Here is a 22890-nt window from a genome sequence, read left to right as displayed (position 1 = left end):
ACCGTAAGTAGGAGCCGCCAGAAAAGCAATACTTCCGGCTAGGACATCGCCACTTCCGCCCCGTCTCTGAGCGACCCGGAGTGGGAGGAGCCGGCGGGGCCGGGGCTCCGCCTTCACTTCACCTTTGAGGCGGCTCTGGATCCGCCCATTGCCGCGGCTGCACAAACCCAGGTGCCTGCCGAAGCGGGGAGGGGCGGTGCTGTTGGGGGCGGGGCTAGGGCGGCGTGGGGAGGAGCCAGGGAGAGGCGGTGAGGCAACCAAGGGCCCTCAGCTCTGTCTGTGGCTGCCTCTGCAAAGGCTCAGGTAATGATTGCACCTGGGGGCAGAAATGGTACTTTCCCCAGCGCCGAGAGCGTGCATGGGGGACATAAAACGATGTACAATGTACGTGTGTGAGCCTGTGATCAGATTCCCCAGATGGGGCATCCTCCTAAGTAACGCGAACCACCCAGCCATCCAAACCTGCCACGGTGTTAATGGGCTGAAGAAAGAATTGTAACTAATGACCTTTGAGGTAAAGGACCATAGTGCTCCACAAAGCATTGTCTTGTATGATTGCCTTTAGGAAAAGAGAAGTTCTTGGCATCATGTGGTCTAGGTAAATTATGTCAGTGTAACAAAATGTAAAAATAAAACTTAAGCAGGAGCACTAAAAAGTGATGGGAGAAAGGGGGTGGAGTGTTGTTAAACTTGACTGTCTTTAGAGTTGGAGTTTACTTTTATCTTGTTTTATTTTGCTTGAATGCTATTGGGGCAGTTAAACTTGACAGTTAAGTTCAATGATGCTTATGATTTACGTACTCTGCTAATTTAATATCACTTACCAGAGGTTCTATCAGTCCAGTGGTTTCAAGTGCATGAGCAAAATGTTTGTAGAGACTCTTCCAAGTTGAGAGGTCTGGAATTTAAATTTACTTCCTCTAAGTAACTCTTGTCTGCTGGGTCTCTCAGAAGTGCTTATGGGACAGATCAAAGTGAAGCATTTCCCTATTAATTTGCATCCATAAGGATTATGCTTCTCTCATGCCTGATACAGTAGAGAATTTCCTTATGAAGTTGTAGTCAGATTCCAAAGTTGCTGGTTGAAAATGGAGATATGAGGATTGCAATACTTTGTTACATTTCCCAATATGGTCAGATAGTTCCACAGATGATACAGAAAACTCTGTGTCACTTATCAACAAATATTTACTGAATTAAACTGATTTATGTTCCTAGGTCTGATGGAGCCACCTTATACTTAGATCTTGGGAAACAGAGAGTAGATTTTGCAACTAAAAGGGGACTTCTCTTAAAATACCTGCCCTGTTCGACTGGGTAGGCTAGAGAAACAAATCCAGGGTCACTCATAATGTGTAAGAAGGAGCTTTACACCAAAGAGTAATTGGATATCAAGAAAACACCCCAATCCAGTTCAGATCAAGTCCATAAGACTGATATGAGCCCATAAGTCAAATACTAGTCCATAGATTCCTCTTCAGACTCACACAGCACATGCAATGATGCTGATTGCAGAAAGATCACAGGTCGGTGACTGAAAATTCTTGTGTATCCATCCAATGGCGGCAGAATTTCTTAGGGCTGGCGCAAGTCTCTCGTGGTTCTTCTACCTCTGAACAGTGGGAAGGTGAAGCAGAGAGAGAGGGTAGCCTACCTCCAGTGAGAAAGATTAGAAGTTCCCAGAATTCTCATGAGACGGTCAAGCCCACCAGGAAACATCATGGAACTGTGATCTGATTGACAGGCTAAACTCCAATCCTAGTCTTAATTATCAAATGAATATGAAATTATGTAACTACTACACCTGCTTTCATGTGAGGTTTTCTGTCCTCATGGATAAATCATGAATTGTCAAAACAAACAAACAAACAAACAAACAAACAAAAAAACAACTCAGTGCCATGGAGTCAATGTGAACTCAGAGTGGCGCTATAGGACAGGGTAGAAGTGCCCCTATGAGTTTCCAACACTAAATCTTTGCTGAAGTAAAAAGCTCCATCTTTCGCTGTGGTGTGAATGGTGGATTCAAAGTGTTAGTCTTACAGTTAGCAGTCCAACTCGTAACCACTACACAAGCAGGGCTCCTTATCTATCATTGTAGCTCTACCCACAGTAGCATACAAGTGTAGTCCAAAAGGATCCCTCAGTTATGCAAGCTACTTTCCATTGAATTGCTAACCTAATGCTAGTGATTGATCAGACCCAGATGTGCCCAGCTACCACTACCAAGGGCTCGAAAAGGAATCCCATTAGAAGATCATAGATAGCGCAGGAGGAAAATGTGGACCAAACTTCAAATCACAAAAGAGACCCTCAACACAGTGGTCTTTAGTCACCTTTCAAGTCCAGTCTTTGTGTCAACAAGCCTGTGACAATCCCAGGGTTTGTAGTTGAAATTGTATGGCTAGAATATACCAAGAGCTTAGTAAAGTCCTAGAAGATAGGAGAGAGAAAATAAAATAAAAGACTCAGACACATTTTATGGTAGCATGCTTACTGTAAGGGCGAAACTAAGGAATAGGAAGGAAGACAGGACAAGGGAGAGCAGAAACAGAAATAGCTTTATTAGGTGGGGGGGAGCTCCTGGACGAGGTTCCAGGACCTAGGCCAACAGGTCAGGGAAGTTGTGCTCAGCAGCTGAGGTTGAGGAATATTAAAGGGGTGGTAAGAAATGTAGGGCAATTAGCATATGGGGTCTGGAAACCAGGAGGGAGAATTGCTTGTGGACGCATTGCTGCTTTCTTTGAACCAGTAACATCTGGTTTCACTGGTTATCTTATCTGGAGCCCAGCTGCTGCTGACCTTTGGGATATGCAGGGAAGGGCATGCAGGGTCCGGACCTGCTTCAGCTTAGTCCAAAAGGGGGCTGCCTAGTTCACACCGGACCCAAACACTTACCTCTGGGATGGCCATGATCTCAGCAGCCAGATTTATGCAAAAAGAGGGAGGAGGAGAGAGTCAATCTTTACTGTCGGGATATTTGTACTTAGCTATAAGCTATGCACATTCAGTAGTTACATACATCACAAGGTGGGTGGTAACCACAGTAAAATCTCTGAGCTCACTGGTGAGGAAACCTAATACCTGCATAGGGGGAAAGCATGAGGGGGGATGGGTGCTGTGGCAGGAGGGGAAAACAAGAATGTTTGCTTTTATAGAGAGATAGAATCAACCATGTGCTCACTTTAAGGCAGCATAGGTGTTAGGGGAGAATCTGTGAGAATGATGTTTAAAGCAGAATAATGTACTTGTACTTTACGCTAACATACCAAAGTGGTGGCTTTCCTACCGTGGAATACTAGCTTTCCAGATCCCCTCTGTTATAAGTTAGGGAATATAGCCCTAGTCATATTTCCCTCGGTCTTATTTACCCACAGTCCGGAACTGAACTCACCCTGTTGATAAACTAACCAACCATGTAAGTCAGATCAAAAGGTCAGTACAGACTCAAGGACAGAATTTAGGAAATGAGGAGGAATAGAAACAAGAACGCCTTGAAGAAAGTGAGATGAGTGATAGTGGGTTGCTGTTGTTGTGGTTGATAGTTGTCCTCAATTAAGTTCCAGCTCCCAGAGAACCCATGTACAACAGAATGAAACACTGCCAAGTCCTGCTCCATCTCACAGTTGTTGTTCTGTTTGTGCTCTATTTCACTGCCCTTCTACTTTCCCAAGCATGATATCCTTTTCCAGGCACTGGTTTCTCCTGATAACATATCCAAAGCACATAAGACAACATCTACCAAGGCACACTTCTCAGGAGCATTCTCGATGTACTTCTTCTGAGACAGATTGGTTAGTTCTTCTTGAAGTCCATGGTTCTTTCAATATACTTCACCAAATGATAATTCACATGATGCAGAAAGTATCAAAAGAGGATGGAAGGAATGCACAAAGCAAAAAGTAGTGTATAATCAAGGACCTATGTTACTGAAGGAAGAAGTCCAAATAGTACTGAAGATATTAGAAAAAAATGAGGCTCCAGCAGTTGACAGAATACCAGCTGAAATGTTTCAACCAGCTGATGAAGCACAGGAATCACTCATTTCTTTATGAAAGAAATTTAAAACTCAGCTACCTGACCCCTCAAAAAAAACAACTGTAGCAATTATCAACCAATAGAATTAGTACCACATGCACATAACATTCTGCAGAAGATAATTCAATAATGATTGCTGCTGTACTTCAGCAGGGAGACTCCAGAAATGCAATCTGGATTCAGAAGAGAATGTGAAATAAGCCGTCATTGCTGACATCAGATGGGTCTTGCCTGAAAGCTAACAGAAAGATGTTTACTTGTGTTTCATTGACTATGCAAAAGCATTTAATTGTGTGGATCTGTGGCAGATAGATTTATGTCAACTTGAAGATGTATGAATGTGTAATGGTGGAATCCAACCTGCCAGTCAGGTCACAGCCTCACAGTGCCTCCTTGGGTGTGTGGACATTTAATAATTGGAGAATATTGAAATTTCCATCTCTCTGCCATTCCATCTTCCTGCTTGATGTAACTCTCTTCCTTTAGGGGTAGCCCCATGTAGGCTGCTTGAGCCTGAGAGTTTTGGGCGCCCTTCCACACTACGACTGACCTTGGATCCATCTGATCCCGCATCCACTGGCCTGTTATCTTCCACATCCAGCTTCACCTTTGTACATCATCAGCCTGCAGCTCTGTGGGTGTGCAGAGGACCCTGCCCTGCATCAGACTTGTCACCTTGAGTTAGACTCGGGTTGGGTGCCTTGTTGGTATAATATTACTTCTTGATAGAAAACTCTTTCTTATACATATATGAGTGTCAACTGGATTTGTTTCTCTAGACAACCTGGTCTACCACAGGATCATAGCATTGAGAAGAATTCAACTTTGAGAACATGGAGTTGTGCTCATATAGAACTTGTACATGGACCTAGAGGCTCTTATCTATAAAGAAGAGACTATCTTGTGGTTTAGAATCAGGAAAGTTGTATGTCAGAATTGTATCCTTTCATCATGCTTATTCAATCTATATGCTAAGCAAATCATCTAAGAAGCTGGAGTTTCTGAAGATGAACTTGGCATTATACTTCTCATTTTCTAGGAGGAAGGCTTTTTAACATTTGTCAATCTACACATGACACACCTTGCATGCTTAAAAGGATGGAAACCTGTACGGATTCCAACACAGTGTAAAGAAAATAAAACTCTCGTTATGGGACCAATAGATAATATGATAAATAGGGGAAATATTGAAGTTGTCAGGATTTCATCTCGTTTGGACACATGTTTGCATTGGGCTAATCTGCTGTACAAGATCTCTTTAAAGTACTGCAGGGGAAAGAAGTCACTTTGACGACAGAGGTGCACCTTTTTTTATTCCCATCATGTGCATGTGCAAGTTGGATATTGAGGAAGGAAGACCAAAGAAGAATCAATTCATTTGAATTATAGTATTGGCAAAGAATGCTGAAAGTACCATGGACTTCCAGAAGATAGTACCTTAAGGGGATTGAAATTTTTAAGTCAAAACTGATGAGGTTGTGGGGAGAGTGAAAGGATTAGCCTGCTGTTAGTTAAAATACAAGAATTATAACCATATCAGATTTGTTGGAATTTTAAAATGCAGCAGTCCCCCACTTGCAGTACAATTCGATTCTAAGCTTAATTAGTGGAGCAAATCTTCTAATTCAGGAAGATGGTAAACTAGGCCAGTAAAGTAGGCAGAAAAACAGTAGCATCCCCTTTAGATAAGCAATGGAGTCTAATGCTTCAGGGGCCCATGGCCTGGTAACCCCTTGAGAAATGTATGCTTAGATACTTGTTATCTGTGGATGTTACACAAACCTGCTTTTTGCCACATAATTTGGGGTACAAGCATGCACACACACTCCAGCAGGCACACACACCTGCACATGCCAGATGAACCTCAAATGCCAGTGTCTTAAGGTGAACTTGACCTGCAGGCAACGATGCAAATGCACACACCTGAGCATTTTCAACCAGTTGATCCAAAGGGACTCCTAATTTACCTCGCAAATGGCACATTCTGTTCCAGGGCTCTGGCTACATCAGAGTAGCTGCATGTGGCTTGTCATTTGGAGTGTCTCAAGGGAGTGAACTATAGCCCCTTTGAACCTCCAAAAGAGGTCATGAAGCTGCGATCTGATTGAATGGTGAAAGTCCACCCCTTTGGAAGTTGACAGGAGATTACGTAGCTGCACATCACCAAACATCTAATTTTTAATGGTGTGCTCCTTTTCCTTTATTTACTAATTTTCATTAGTTCAATGATGGGTTCACTAGCCACTGTTCTCAATCCATTTTCTGTCCCTGCTACATTACCAGTTGTGGTCTACAAAGTGATGGTACACAATTCTAGGCTGATACCATGAAGCAACATCCTAGACTGCCTGCCTTCAAAAGGCTGGTTAAGTACACGTTGAATGTGTCCTACAAGCACAGTTGTACTCAGAGAGATTCGTGAAGGGAATTTTGTTGGTCACTTAGTTCATTAAATATACTTTCATCTCATGTCTGACAATTGGGACCATGAGAACAACATATTAATAGGCTGATCCAGACAGACAGAAATAAAGAAGCTGAACCAGAGTTACGAGAGGATAAGACTACAATAAGCATTCTGGAGACTACATTGCTCACCTGTGGTGTATCCAAGTGTCACATAGCCTTGGCTTCAAGACCTCATGGGATATTTGTGAAACTGGGTATCCACAACCTGAAAAGTTGACTCTTCCATCACATTGGACTTCACATGGCTTCCTTGAAACCAGAAATTCACAGTTCTTTTAAAGCCAAGAAAGTTATGGAGAATATTTTGATTAAAAAAAATGAAAAACAAAACATGGGCATACATTTGCAAAATTTTACTTATTTTGGCTATTTTTATAATAGAAAAACAATGGGGACAATCAAAAATGGACTCTAGACAGATAGATAAACATCTGTATTTATATAATGGAAAATTATGGAATATCGCTTAAAAACATGATGAGTCTGTTAGTCATTTTAAGACATGGACTTAGCAAGAGAACATTCAGATTAGGAATGTTAATTAATCTCACAAGGATAACTATTTTATGAAATAATTATTATAAGAAATTAAGAAAATGTTTTCATAGGAAAAGATAAGGTTTCAATGACTGCAAGGGTGCTGGAATGTGGTGGGGGCAGTAAGCAGAAAGGGTCATAAAATTTTGAAGGAAGAGACAGACAAAAAGAGAACTGCATAAAGTGGGGGAGGGGGTAGAACTGGGTCACTTTCACTGATTTGACTTGATGAGATGGGCAGTGCAGCTATACAGAATATGTTTTTATTTCAACTATTGTGTTCTACACACAAAAATCATAAAGAAGTATTTAAAATATATAAAAATGAATAAATACCAAGAAAAATAAATGAAAGAGTTAAAGTGTATTGTGCCAACCTGGCTGATAAACACATGAGGTTAATTGAAGGGTGGAGAGATAAATGTCTCAATCAGTGAGCCTCACCTTTCAAGTTCTCGGGCCTCTACCTTTCTGATGATAATATCAGGTTGCACCTGCCTTAGCCAGTTCCCTGTTACCACTGGCAAGGCTCACTTCTTGCAATACATCCTGAAGAGAAGCTACATGGACCTACCCCAATGCAACCCTGGGTGCTGGTTACACGTTCACTGATTCGGCTTTCCTCCTGCACTTGGCATCATTGTGTGTATTTTATGAAATGAAGGAGGACTTTATGGATTGGTGTTGGACACATGGGCTAATGTTGGACTTGTGGGCTTGGGCAGCACTGGGTTGGAATGTTTTCTTGATGTGCACTAACCCTTTATATAAAACTGGCTTATATATACAAGTAAGTTTCTGTGTATTTGTTTCTCTAATATACCCAGACTGACACTTATAAAAAATATAGGTTGAGAAATGTGGCCGGGTTAAAAACCATTCTGATTCTTTACGCATTAGATGTCAACATTTCTCTGAGTCTCAATTTAAAAAAGGGAAAAGAAAAACTGAAGATGACATAGATTCTTTATTAATATAAAATTCATTTTAACATAGGAACAAACAGACTGTTTAAGGCACAGGTATATATTGTTTAGACATTGCAGTGTGGAACTGTAGAAACATAGAAGAAATTCATATGCATTGAAAATGACATGGTGTATGGATCTTAAATACCAGAACAACAACAATGAAAAATGTAAGACCAATAACTACCAACCAAAAACCCAGCCTGATCCTGTATAAGAATTATTTACATAGGATTGTGTTTAGAAGAAAGACGTTTCCTTTTCAAAATCCAGTTTCTCTATTTCTAAAGTGATAATTCTTTATTCCTGAGATCCTAGCTAACATAGGTCTCAGACATAGATGCCCTTCAATCTCAGAGTTCTACTGGGGTTGTCGCTTGGAATTATGCTGTGGTAGTTACAAAATCTCTTGTCAATTTGTACATGGGGACAAACTGACCTTAAATATAGAACTTGCTTTGTTAGACTTAAAAACTGTTTTGTTTCACTTTCCTGAGAATGCTTTACCAGTTTCACACAAGAACTTGCCTTCCCCCTCCCCTTGTTTGGCAAGACGCCCCATAAGGAAGTATAAAACCTGCTTTAATGCTGTTCAGGGCGCTCGCCTTACAGACTGAGCCTGTCTCAGTTGCGGGTGTGGGTCTAGATTCGTATCTGTCTGAATAAAGCTTTACTGTTTCCATCTCTGTTTCAGTGAGTGGTCTGGGTGAGGGTCTCGCTCGCTAACAAAAAGTTGTGTGATTCATTGGTGCTATAGGGCATCCTGACTGGCTCATATCTTCCCTGTGGCCCCTCTGTAAAGGGGTGTTCAATCTCTACAGATGGGCATTGGGTCTCCACTCCATGTGCTTCCTCATTTACATTGGGGATGGTTTTATTCTGGGTCTTAGATGCCTGATACCTGATCCCATTGACACTTCATGATCATACAGGCTGGTGTGCTTCTTCCATGTGGACTTTTTTGCTTCTGAGATAGAGGGCCACTTGTTTGTCTCCAAGCCTTTAAGATGCTAGATGCTATATCTTTGATAACAGTACACCATCAGCTTTCTTCACCGCATTTGCTTATATACACATTTTATCTTCAGCAATGTTGTTGGGAAGGTGAGCATCACAGAATGTCAGATTGTTAGAACTAAGTGTTCTTGTGTTAAGGGAGTACTTGATTTGATGCCCAATATCCTTCTGCAACCTTAATTCTCATCATATAGATATGAGTATATAGATCTATTCCCCTCTTATTATGTATATATTTACATATGTACATTTTATTTATACCCTAAAGAAATAAAGAATACAACACAAACAGACATATACACACCTATGTTTATTGCTGCATTTTCCAAAATAACAAAAAGAAGGAAACAACCAAGGACACCTATTATAAAGGAATAGACAAACCCTGGCAATAGAATATCATGCATCAATTAAAACAAAATGACTGTCGGGTTAGAAACAAGTGGAGTGAGGCGAGGATTGCAGACTCTCAGTTCCCGTTACACTGCATAGACCATATCTCTGCAAAGATGGTCAGTGTATCCCAAGCCCAAGGAACTTTCTGTAAGAAGTGCGGCAAACATCGACCTCACAAAGTGACCCAGTATAAGAAGGTCAAGGATTCCCTGTATGCACAATGAAAGAGGCCCTATAATGGGAAGCAGAGTGGCTGTGGTGGGCAGACAAGGCCAATTTTCTGGAAGAAGGCAAAAACCACAAAGAAGATCATGCTGAGATTAATGTGTTGAGCTTAACTGTAGATCCAAGAAGATGCTGGCCATTTAAAATGCAAGCATTCTGAACTGGGAGGTGATAAGAGAAAAAGGGCCAAGTGATCCCAGTCTAAGCCTTGTTTTATCTTGTAAATTTGAAAAAAGTGTTGAATCAATAGTCACATTATCTGTAAGCATATAGAGCTATATACTTACTTGGGGGTAAAAATGACTGAAACACCATGAGGCATGAAACAAAGTATGCTTTGCAAACTCAGTCAATCCTCCAAACATAAATATTTAATAACACTAGCATTATAATGAAAACCAAACATAAAGAAACTTGGATTATACTTGAAAAGATAAGCCTTTGATGACTGTGAGGAGGCAAGGGGCAGGGAGGAAACAGGGATAGGAGAGGGATAGGTTATTGAGGAAGATGGGGCAGAGAAAAGAGACTATTATATGGACTGTTTAAAATATTACTTTTGATTTCCATTTCTTGAGAGATGGATTGTGTAAATATATACAGCGTACATATTTCTTAAAAAATCCTTCAAGATTTCTTATTCCTCCAATCTAAATATAGGTCTGAGTGACTAACAAAAATAAAAAACCAAAAAGCAGGAAGAGTAAAACTGAATGGATTAGGGTCGTTAGCTATAGAAAAAAAGTTCAAACAAAACGACAAAAGAAATCAGTAAAGGCTTTTTTTAATGGGTACCCAACTTACTAAGAACCATTGACTTAATTTATCTGTTATGCTGGAAACTGAGAGCAGCATAGTAAAATGCTTAGTCAAACAGACATAAGCAAAGATGCAAATGAAGACTGGGGACAAGAGAAAAGAAAATGTTGGTGGTGGTTTTTAAATTGCAATATGCTTTTTTCCCCCAGAGTTGTTAATGAACACATTTCCCTGGCAGAGAAATTCATTCTATCTCAGTGTCCAATAGAAATTGTCCTCTGTCAAAAGTCTTTTAAGTCATTTTTCCATGATGGCCTGATGAAGCCCTGAGCACTTCTCATTCTGAGCCCAACTTCTGCATTTTCAGTGGCCATTTCAATAGCAATGATCAACAAGCCTGGCCACAACCTTCGAAGGGGAGCACCTGATCTGAGTAGTTTGGGAAGGTAAAAATCTTGTGACCCATTGACCATGGAGGACAGACCAATGTACATAAGGCATTGAATGGGACATTACATGATTCAGAAAAGAAAAAAAAAACAACAAAACGACACCCATGTGATTTTAGGTGAAACAATGAAATAATCAGAAACCTCGGGAATTTAATGTGTTCTTTCTCTCTGAATTGCTAATTTTCAATCATTCAATGATGTGTTCAATTGTCACTAAGCCAAGGCCCATTTTTATCAGGTTTATGCTCACTTTATTACGTCTGTCTACTTAGAACTGTTTTTAAAGGAAAGACTTAGCCCATTCAATTTTCTTGTTTCTTTTTAATATGATGTACTTTCTTCCTGAATTGCTAATTAACAAGTCTAAGAAGTTGGGAAGCATGCCCTCCACCCACCACTTTTCCTTAGTTTGTCTTTCTGTCATGGCTTCCGTGTTGTGATTCAAATGCAAAAAGTGTTTCAAATGCAAGCAGGGTCACCCAGAGCTCTTAGCAGAACTTCCAGACTAAGAAGAAACTACTAACAATGGATCAGTTGCCACTCCAGGCCCTGAGCTTCACATCCAGGCCACTCCCTCCAGGAGTCCCTCATTATCTCCAGGCCCCGCCCCTTGGCAAAGACCCCACCCCTACCCAGGTGATGCAACTTCCTGCCGAAACCACTTCCTCTGACTGAGAAGGTGCAGCCTGAGTATCCTAAGGGGGTAAGTGAGTCTCTATGTTTCTTTGCTGACCCTAGGCTCGGAGTCCCCTCCAGGCCTGGCATCCCCAGCTGTGCCCCGATCCCCACGGATATTACTTTTCCTGTACCCTGTCTGCCCGCGATCCAGGTCACCGTGACCCCCTAGGATATTTCCAGTTAAATCCTTTCTGAGCTGGTTACAAGCCTCTCTGCCTTCTGCCCTGGGAATACTACGGCCCCCTTTCCTGCTTAGGCCCCCTTTCCTCATTCGCCCTCACCTCTCGCGCCAGAAATGCCCAATTGAGGGGGGCTTCTTGCCTACGGCCCGTTCCCTCCTTGTCAGTTATCGGGCATGAGAGCAGGGGACCCCATAGTGGCCTTTACTGAAAGGAGAGGCCAGCCTTGCAGTTATCAGGCCACTCCACTGATGACCGAGGATTGTATTAGAGCTTAACTTCTCAGCACCTTCCTTTGAAACAGGGTACCAGAGCAGTGACAGCCCCCGCATAGATTAGTCCTCACTTGGATTGCAGAGTCCCACATAGAGTAAGCCTCCATTGAACGCCTTCTGACCAGGAAGCAAGGTTGTAGGTACTCTGGCCCTCAGGCAGAGGGCTTTGGAGTGAGGATTACCTTCACCTCTCTCTAGGCAGCCGGGGGAGGGGCGGTCTTTCTTAGAAGCTTGCAAGCCTGTGTGTCCTTGATGGAGGTCAGCAAACTGAAGATAGTACAGGGGTCTCCTAGCTATCCCTTATCAGTCGTGCCCTGACTGCTTGGGTCAGAAGGCCCTGGACCACTCGGAAGTGTCTGTCATTGCCCACCAATCATGCTTTTGTGGCAGTTTCTTTTGTCCTACCCCTTCCCCACAACCTCTTTATCTCACATCTTAATTGTGAACTTGGGAAGCCATTTCAACCTATTGATGCCTTCGCTCACCCAGATGATGTATTTGTGACTTTGTGCTGTGTTTGTCACTTAAGATTTAACAAATGTTCCCTTTAAGCTATATTTAAAATGGGGTCTCCTTTTTACTCTAAAACATCTTTCCTGCGTGTCCTGTCCATCAATCCTGCCCATCAGAAATCAGCTTGTGCACTGTTTTAGACTGCAAAAGGGACTCCAAGCTCAAATATAATTTAAGGAGAACATGTTTTAAGTCTTAATAGTGACAAAGAGAATACAAAGACGCAAACAGACGTCACCTAGATGAAGGAGATCATTGGTGCAGTTCAAGGAAACATACAAGTCGGGAATCTAATTACGGTAAATAATATTAGAACAAAGGAAACTGTCACAAGTTCATGATTGACGGACAATCATTGTTAAAAATGGGACTACAGAAGCAGGGACAGGACCATAATTGGGACATCTATATTGTCAGAACATTTTACAAGACTGGTCCAGGGCCATCTGATGTAGGCAGTCCGGGCTAAACATAAGGAATATAGGACACCCTGGATTGGCTGGAGAATGGTGCAGGTCGTCCACTTTCCCACTTCCTCTACCTCTAGGCAAATTTAACCTATGTCCTTGCTTAATAATCAGAAATAATTAATGGAGGCTTGATCTATGGGGAGACCCTCCAATTTGACGTTAGGCAATCACTGTTATCCATACACCTTTACTAACTGGGGTGCTAAAACTTTAATCTCTAAGACAGCCCCCCACCCCCACCCCGGACGTGTCTCCTAATTTCTGCTGATGCAGTAACTTTCCACTGGGAGTGTGAAGAGTCCCACTTGGGGATGTCTCCCCAAATAAACCTCACCTCAGAGATTGATCCTATTTGGCTCAAATCTCTTTATCACTCCACTCTTCAATCCACTGCTACCACCCACATACCATCCCTCTTGGCTCTTAGCACATTACTAGCCCAGATGTAAAGTCCACTCAATTTTTATATTCTCTTGATTTTCAGAATCCAGCAATTATTTATTGATGTTTCAGGTTCTTTTATATTTAATTCTGGAAAAAGAATAGGTTTTCTTCACCTGTAAAGAGTTTCAGTTTTGAAAATCCACAGGGTAGTTTTCCTCTCTCCAATAACATCACTATGAGTCAGAATGGTCTTGATGGCAGTGATTTTGGGTTTGTGCATTAACATATTTTAGTGAAGGTCAGCACTTTTTTGTTATTTTATTTTCATAGTGTCATAGAATTTAAATCGGTCCTTTATCTGTTATCCTAGTGCAGCGGTTCTCAACCTGTGGGTTGCTACCCTTTGGGGGAGTTGAACAACCCTTTCACAGGGGTTACTTGAGACCATGGGAAGACACATATTTTTGATGGTCTTATTAGCCAAGACACTGCTCCTCTATCTGTCTCCAGGCAGGTCCACCCACATGCAGATACGCCACATATGAGTACCCGGAGGTGAAGACTCTTACCCATGTAATACCATGATTCAAGACAAAATTTCATTTCTTATAATTAGAAATAACCATTTCACAATATATTCACATGTTATTTTTGTGATTAATCACTGTTTTAATTATGGTCAATTTGTAGCAAGGAAAATACATCCTGCAAATAATTACAATTCATAACAGTATCAAAATTACAATTATGAAATAGCAACGAAAATAATTTTATGGTTGGGGGTCACCACAAAATGAGGAACTTTATTAAAAGGTCGTGGCATTAGGAAAGTTAACAACCACTATCCTAGTGGATACAGAAAATGTTTTTTGCAACCAAATTGTAAGTATGTAAATTCTTTTTGTCCTTTTGATTTATTTCCTTTGGTAACTTTCTTTATCAATTTGTTTCATTTTACTGGATAGAACTATGTCCCGATGTTAGCTCCTAATTTAAAAAATGCGCTATAATTATTCCTAGTACAAGGCAACATATAGATATATATTCTTTTTTTTCCGATATATAATTCTTATATGTAGTAAGATATCATCTTATTTAAAATAGGTGACCATTTTCTCTGCCCCACTGCATGGTAGAACTTAAATGTTCTAACCTTTTATCCAAGTGTTATTGATAGAAGGCTTGTTTTATTCACTGGCTTATTGTTCTCAGGGGCACTTCAGTGCATTCTGTTAGTGATGTCATGGGGCCTTGAACTTTTCCCGGTTTCTTGGCTGTAATTTGTATGTGAACAGATTTCCACCTTGTGGGACTCAACTGCTTTCATTTCATCAAGCTGCCAATCATTTAACCACTGGAGAAGTAGGGCTTCTTCACAGACTAATGTAGATTTTGCAAGATGATTTTTTTTGCATTATAGACATGGTGATTCTTATTTATTATTATTATTTAAATCATTTTATTAGAGGCTCATAGAACTCTTGTCGTAATCCATATATACATCCATTGCGTCAAGCACATTTTTTGCCCCCATCATTCTGACATGGTGACTCTTAATGAGAATTATTTTTGTGTTTCTGTTTCACAGAAGTTTTTTGTTTTAGTTCATTCATTCATCAGTATATGAGAAGCTTCAACACTACACAGAAAACTACAGGACTCTAAATCCACGACTTTCCTAACAAAATGGGTGGAAACTAATTCCACGTTTCAGGGTCCTAATATGAACAATTTTGCACTTTTGCTCATGCTGTGTTTTAAAAGACTTGTATTATTCAGCAAGGCAACTCTGTTTCCCTTGTGTACCCTTCCCTCCAGTATGGGTTTAGAGTGTGGCCAGATTATTAGATGTTCATTGTCTTCCAGTCAGTACACTGTTTGAAAGGTGTTAACAGCTGTTAAGGAACCTTCATAAAGCTGAAGATTCTTTCTTGTGACATTGCTGTAGGGCAGTAACATTTCCCCTATTACAAATGTTATATTGACAGCTATGAGAGAGAGGCACAGAATTATAAGACACGTTCAGCACTTCTCTAAGGCAGCTGCTTTTCTAGGGTTTGTTTACAACCTAAGTGAAGTCACTCCCTTCCGACCTGCAGTTAACACCTTTTCTGGTCATCGATTTCTATACTTTCTCTTAAATGAAAACTGGTTCTGACTGAAGTGATGATCTCTGAAGGCAAATTGTTCACACACAGGTTGTTTTAACTTCTAAGGAAGCCCGATGATTGAATTTAAAGATCTCGGGGCTTTGGAACATAACAATACAAATAGAGATGTTTTCTTGGAGAAAACTATGAAACTGAGAATTCTGAGACTACAACAGGAAACCCACCCTGACAACACATCTCCAACTGCCTCAGAGGCTAGTTCTTGTGCTCACATGATCATAAGCACCCCCTGTAGCCCGTTCCTGAAGGTGAGGTTTGTTCCTGGGTTCACCCTGACTTCCCTCACCATGTCTCACACAGTAATAGCTGGCCATGTCCCACTTTCCAGCTATGAATTTACAGATATTGCACCTTCTCTATAGATGACTAATCAGGTCTTCATGAAGTCTGCATATTCGTAGCACAAACATCAGGTTATATTGAGTAATCCACTGCAAGCCCCAGGATGGCTGTTCCAATAAGGAAGGCAGCTGGAGGAAAAATTATATTGATTTATTGATCATGTAATTCTGGGTGGTTACCATTTAATCGGCCTCTGGCCTCCCCTTTATTTCCCAGTTTGAGTTCAGACCAAGTTGATCCTGGAGACAGATTATTCAAGGTACTGAAATTGGGGCAGATGTGGATCTCAGATCAGGGTCAGGTAAAAGACCCTGGAACCTGGGCACGTGAACCTATCCTAGGCCAGGTACCCTCATCCAGTAGGTATGTAATAGAGGCTCAGGGAGAAATGTTGTCTTTTGTCTCTGGAAGCCCCTGCAAATAAGGTCAAAGGTATTCAGTCCTGTGCCATCATCCTGGTGATGATGTGTCCACTAATGACATCTTCTTTTATTCATTTATTTAATGTGGCTGGAAATCCCTTTATTTGGGGGTGGGGGGTGGAGTGCTCTTCTGTTGATAGTGTGGCGGGTTTTAAAATTCTATATTGAAAAATGTCTTTTCCTCTGAGCTTTGATGATCTTCCCTAGGATTCTTGTGCCCAATCTAGCTGGCCAGAGGAAATCTCGAGTTTGTCTAAATCTTCTTTGTCAAGCTGTCTAGTTATTCTTGTTCTGTAGGAATTTTTGCTTTTTTATCTTTATCCATAGAGTTCTTTCAATTCACTAAACTGGTCTTTAGTTCATAAATCCTTCTTTTAAAAAAAATCATTTTATCAGGGGCTCATAGAATTATCATCACAATCCATACATGCATCCATTGTGTCAAGTACATTTGTACATTTGCTGCCATAATCATTCTCCACTAATGACTGCTTAGTTGCTAATTGGTCCACACCAAGTTCTCACTTTCATTCAGAGTTCATTGAGATATCCATGTGCCAGGGTGCTTGGTCAGCATTTCTCAGGTTAGGTCCGAGAGGGGTTGGCCCGCTGTTGTTATCATGAGTAAGTCTTTGAGGACTTACTTCTCCATGAGTGGAGAACCCCAGTGTGCTCTGACAGGGAGTCCCTGGCACTGGACACACAGAGTGTCCTTAGGATTGACATATTTCCAGTTTGGGGTGAAGACATACTCCACTTGAAGTATGTCCTGTGAGGTTAAGCTATTGGTCCACACAGATGTAAAGATCGCCTAGAGCCAATTTATTTTTTCAGGAACATGTTTATTATGTTTGAGGTGATACATCAGGTACTCTCTGAGCTACAAAGGGTAAAAGGAAATCTTCTCATTACATACTGATAAAGGTAAAAGGTAAAACATTTTCACAGCAGCATGTACCACATACTCAGAAATAGATCTGGGTTTAATACAAATGACATAATTCCTAACCATCTCCAGCTACTTTTATAACGTCATACAGATAATGAATTAGGCTAAAATGCACTATAATATTTGGTAGACTTCAGGACCAGTATCCTTAGTACATCACAAAATACATTTTGATATCCCAAAGAAGCAAGACTTGCAAGTAAGCGTTTTAAACATAACTAATCTACAGCTACAAAGTTCTACTCTTGATAGCATTTACCTTTTTCGGGAGTCTCACAGTCTCCAAAGGATAAAAGCAGAGAGTAGAATCAGTATAACATATACACAGAAGTCCGTATTGTAAAGGCTATAAAGATTTGCAGCACAGTGAGAAGATGCCTTCTGCTCCTTCACACTGCATACAAATTATGTTGCGTATCTCTTGGTCCACTGTCTGGCTATCCTGTCATGTTCTGCTCTGTTGGTCAAATACTGAGTGGCTATGCTTCCAACCAGAGGATCCGCAGGGTTGCAGTCTGTCAAAAGGGAACAAATAGACAGCAAAACCTTTGAAATAGTCAAAGCAGGACTCCAGTTATCTTTAAGGATGTCCAAACAGATGACTCCCTGACTGCTGATGTTGCAGTGATAGATTCTGGGGCGAAAAGTAACCTTTGGTGGCTTAAATGGATAATCTGATGAAAATGTGATATCCAGAAAAAACAGACCACCTTCATATACAGAACCTGGCGGACCAAGTAGAGTTGATCTCCATTCATAAAGGTCATCTCCTTTAGGCCCAGGACTACAGTTAGGAGGAGGATCAAGAGTTATCTCAGCTAGCTTCTGGATTCTTTTAGCACTAGTGGATAACTTAGCAGTGGTTTTGCTAGAGAGTTTGGTGTTTTTCTTCTACTGAGTGGCAGAAGGTTTTCTTTCTTCTGGTTCTTCAGGCTCTGGAGCGGCTGGGTCTCGCTGGTCTGCTTCCGAACTCCCACTGCTGATGCTGGGATTCTCATCGTCCGACCTTTACCTATCACTGGACATCTTGGTGGAGTTATTTCTTGGAAAACTCGGCCGCCCGCCCGGCCCGCTCGCACGCCACTATGGTGTGGGGCTGGAGCCAAATATTTTAGGGTTATCAGTGCACACTGGTAGAGGAGGTATATAAAATCATTTTCTGAGTCCTTTCCCTAGGTCTCAGTAAAAGGCCACTGTTAGTTTTGAAAAATGGATACAGTGGTTCCAGTGTATGTACCTTTAATTTTCTGCCTCCTGCATCTTTTGTGACCTGAGTGAACTCTGGGAATGAGGGGAGGGAAGGGATCAATGACAAAATAAGCAGTAATTTATATGCCTTATTTAACATGGGTTTCACTACGTCGTTGAGGAAAAAACCAGATGAAATTGGGATGTACAAATTAGTAAATCAGTACAACTGAACCCTCAGGCACCTTGCTTATTGGGTAACATCCCTGCATATGTCTGAAACAGAAAAGATTCCTTGAGGCCAGGACAGAGTAGAGGGGAGATCCACAAGACACCTGTCATATGGACATGATGTTGTTATCACATATAAACATTTATAAACCACTTTATTTTGCCTTCTATGATTCAGATGAAAATGATTTAATAATTTACTGAAAATGTGCCTGTGGTTACTGGTTTTGTCTCTCTACCTACCTTAGTTCCTTACATTTAGGTAAAGTCTGAGAGAGAAGATAGTGCCACATACATAAATAGCAATGTGAGTTTCTTGATGGATTAGTCTGTGGTTAAAATTGGAATCTAGGTCCTGGATTAATGTTCTCTGTTCAAGAAAAGGAGTCAATGGATAGAAATAGAACATAAGTGTCAGGAGTCAGCTGTTGGTGGAGAGATTAACGTATGGTGACCAGATTATAACATTGGTAAAGGAGGACACCAGCAGGACACCATTGATAAAACTCATATCCTGGTGAAATAGCCACATGGCAGCCAAAAACCGTATACCCTAGCTTGTCGTGCATTCTTTCCAAAAATTGGGACTTTTAAAAAATGCCGCGTGATGCGAGAAACATTTTTTAAAAATCAGGACATTCCCACCAAAAGCGGGATGTCTGGGAAAGGGCTTTATATTTAGAATGTGCCCTTCCTAACAGCTTATGTTTTGACTTGCTTAGGGCTTATGTATTATGGTATAAAGATATAGAACTATGATTTAAACAGTACAGTTTTGGGAGTTGGTTCCTCAATTTGAGACTTTGAGTTATAAAGTTAGGATTTGGTTTATAGAATACATTCCAAGTTGTGTTCCCGATTTTTAAATTGGAATAAATGAATTAGGCTAAATGTTTTAAATTGGTTTTTGGTATCAGGGAATGCTCAGGATATTGATAGCCATTCTGGATGGTGAGGGGCTTTTCAGGTGCTTAGGGTTTCAGTGTTTGAGGAGATTATCAGTGTGTTGTCAGGATGCTCAGCATGTTAAGGTGTAAGGGTTAATAGTCTGGGAGCTGTTATTTAGCAATGAATGGTTTGTGAATTAAGTCCCCAAAGTTATTTTTACGTATTGAAATGTAGCCTATGTTTTTTATATTTATTACCTATTTATGGCATATCTTGAAGATATGATTAGAGGAATTTTCATTTCTCTGTGGCAGCCTTTTCCTTAAAAAATCTTATTCTGATTAATGTAGTTTTAATATACAGTCAGTTTTTAAAATCTGGTGAAAGTGGATATTTTTGTAGTTTCTCTGAGGTGGGGTGATGTTTTTTCTCTTTCCTCTAAGCCTGACATTTTGACCTTTTTTTTTTTTTAAAAAGTAATGTTTATTAGCATATTAACATAGTGAAGTATACCCATTTTATGTTAGCTTTGTGGAGGGTTTTTTTCTCTTAACATTAAAAGCCTTTGACTTTGTTTGGTATGTTTTATGTGTCTATTTTTATACTTGATAATTATCCATTCTTTTGTAATGTAAAAAGATCATTTGTTTATATTTATTGGTATATTACAGTGCTTATTTTATATTAAATCAACTCTAGGTCAGGTTTCAATTAATCATGGTATATAATTATTTTCATGTGTTGTCTGACTCTGTTCCCAATAATTTTAAGAACTTTTCCATGTAGATCCATTACCAATATCAGTCTGCAGTTTTCTTGAAGTATCATTTGACCTTGGTATTAGGTTATAACTGGTCTCATAGAAAATGTTAGCAGTGTGAGGAGCGAGGACCTAGCAGCGGGTGAGGAGGTTGTGAACCAAAAAAAAAAAGAAAATGTTAGTAATATACTCTCACAACCATGGTTATGTTTGTACCCAATAACTTGAACTTAAATAACACAACATAAAGTGTTTATTCATACTATGTGAATACTCTGGTCTCTAGGAAACAGAATCTTCAACTTTATCTTACAGTAAACCTTGAGGTTTCTCAGAGAATTTAATTTTGATTTAGTAATGATAGACCTTTTGAGTATCCTGAATCCTACTCATCTCTCATAGATCACTTGCTCTAGCTGGGTCTGCTGGACGTGTAGCTGAGACTCCTCGGTGTAGAGGGATAAATGATTTACACAACTCTTGACAGACAAATTGGCACTCACACCTGAGTGACTGTGTGCTGCCATCACACTTGAGCCCAAGTTTGGGAAATACTCTCTCATAAGACGTGCTGGGTGAATCTTAGAGAATTTCCTTCAGCTCACTTCGAGGAGAATGGTGTAAATCAATAAGGAGCAGGAATTCCTCAGTGATTTTGTCATTGCTTTGTTATACACACACACACAAACACACACACACGAAACCCATCCTTCTTTTTAGTAAGAGAGCTTATGTTCCAGAAAATGTCGCATGAAAGATTTGGCATTGGTTACCATGGAAATAACTTTTGTAAACATAACTAACAGACTGGTATTTTGTGCATGTCTTGGGTACTGATTAGTGGATTCTGAAGTTGTTGTTGTTGTTAGATGTCATTGAGTTAATTCCACATCATAGGGACCCAGTAGACAACAGAAGGAAACACTAACCTCTCCGCTGCCATACTCACAATTTAGGATGAACCCATTGTTGCCATCATGGTGTCGATCCATTTAGTTGGGGATTCCTATTTGTCCCTTCCCTTCTACTTTACCACATACACTATCCTTCTCCAGGGACTGCTCCCTTCTGACATCATTGTCCAAAGTATGTAATATGAACTCTCTCTATCTTTACCTCTAAGTAGCACTCTGAGCATACTTCTAAGACAGATTGGTTTGTGCTTTTGGACACCAATGTTACTTCAGTATTCTTAGACAGCATTATAATTCAAATAAATGAATTCTTCAGTTTTCCTTATGCAGTGTTCAACTTCCAATACATAGGAGGCAATTGATAATACCGTGATTTGGGTGAGGCGCACCTTGTCCTCAAAGTAAGATCCCTGCTCTTAAATACTATAAATAAGCCTAATTAGGCATCTATACAATGTAGCTATTGATCTCTTGATGGTTAGTATGACCATTCTGGTTTTTTGTATTTTTTTCATAAGTTATCAGCATTTCTGGAAGGCATTACAACTTAGTCAAGTTTAAATTAAGAATGTTGCTCAAGAGGGGTCTGGAAGCCAACTTTACTCTGCAACCAACCAATGTAAAAGCCGGTGGAATGGTGAGCCTTATATTCAAGGTATGCTTGATGACTGGTATACATGAGAGAGTCTAGAACAAATTTTGCTTTTCTCTAGTAGCCTGACTTGCTGATTAGTTTTAGAGGAGCACTAGTCTGCAACCTATAACTATAACTGCAACCTCACACAGCCCTGCCTTCAGACACACCCAGGGGGTTGCAAAAGGGCAGTGCCAATGATATCCAAGGAGCCACTCAGGCTAATGCCTCCCTACGTTATCCCAGCATAGCCTCTTCCCAGCACATTCATTTTGTTTTCCTGCCAAATTAGGTTCCTAGGTGGAGCATGTTTCAGAAGTTCAAGCCTAGGCACTAGCTTTTTGCCTTCTCCCTAGAAGAGCAAGACTGGATGGGACACTAGAACCCAAGTCAGTAAGCCCTCTCCTACAGTTTGTGTTGTTTGCCATCTGTCAGTATTACCTAGAGCTTGGAATCCAGAATCTAGGCCAAGGTGACACAATGGTTGATCAGTCATCTCTTTCCTGGATCCATCTAAGTTTCTGCCCTCACCTTGGTTCTTGGCATCACCCATTTACCTAACTCTTGCCATTCCTTGATTGTAGGCTACAGTCTTTCCCAAAGGCTTGAAAATTGGACATCTGTAAACACAAGAGCTTTAAAGAGCAGCAAATAAGGATTCTCCTGGCTTGTTTTCTTGTTTAGGATATCTCTGTCTTGGCCAAGGTACATCTCCGATGTCCTATTGGTGTCCCTTTGTCTCTATTGTCCACCTCTACAGCAAGTTTCTCCAGTTACCACACTATTGTGCTTAAATGGACTACCCAACCATAGGCATTTCCTCACACACAATACATATTGTAAAGAATTCACAGGATGCAAGGGGATAGGGGCAGGTTAACTTAATGAACAGCTCAGAATGGGTTGGAGTGGCATGTATGAGCGTGATTCAGCTTGATCACTTTCAGCAGATATGTCAAGGATTATGGTCTGAGGTGCAGTATGAGCTGATAAAGCACGTTTTTCATAAAATACTCCTTTCTTCAGTTAGA

The 22890-nt window shown here is 40.6% G+C and overlaps 1 pseudogene; it reads right to left on the bottom strand.

Moving 5' to 3' along the window:
- Positions 1-17485: 17485 nt before the first annotated feature.
- Positions 17486-18285, bottom strand: LOC142443352 (ubiquitin-conjugating enzyme E2 E3 pseudogene; annotated as a pseudogene).
- Positions 18286-22890: the final 4605 nt, after the last annotated feature.

Source organism: Tenrec ecaudatus, chromosome 3, assembly GCF_050624435.1.
Source record: "Tenrec ecaudatus isolate mTenEca1 chromosome 3, mTenEca1.hap1, whole genome shotgun sequence".
NCBI classification, from domain to species: Eukaryota; Metazoa; Chordata; class Mammalia; order Afrosoricida; family Tenrecidae; genus Tenrec; species Tenrec ecaudatus.
The sequence above is the reverse complement of the archived record's forward strand: the minus strand, read 5'-3'. Positions and strand labels throughout refer to the sequence as shown.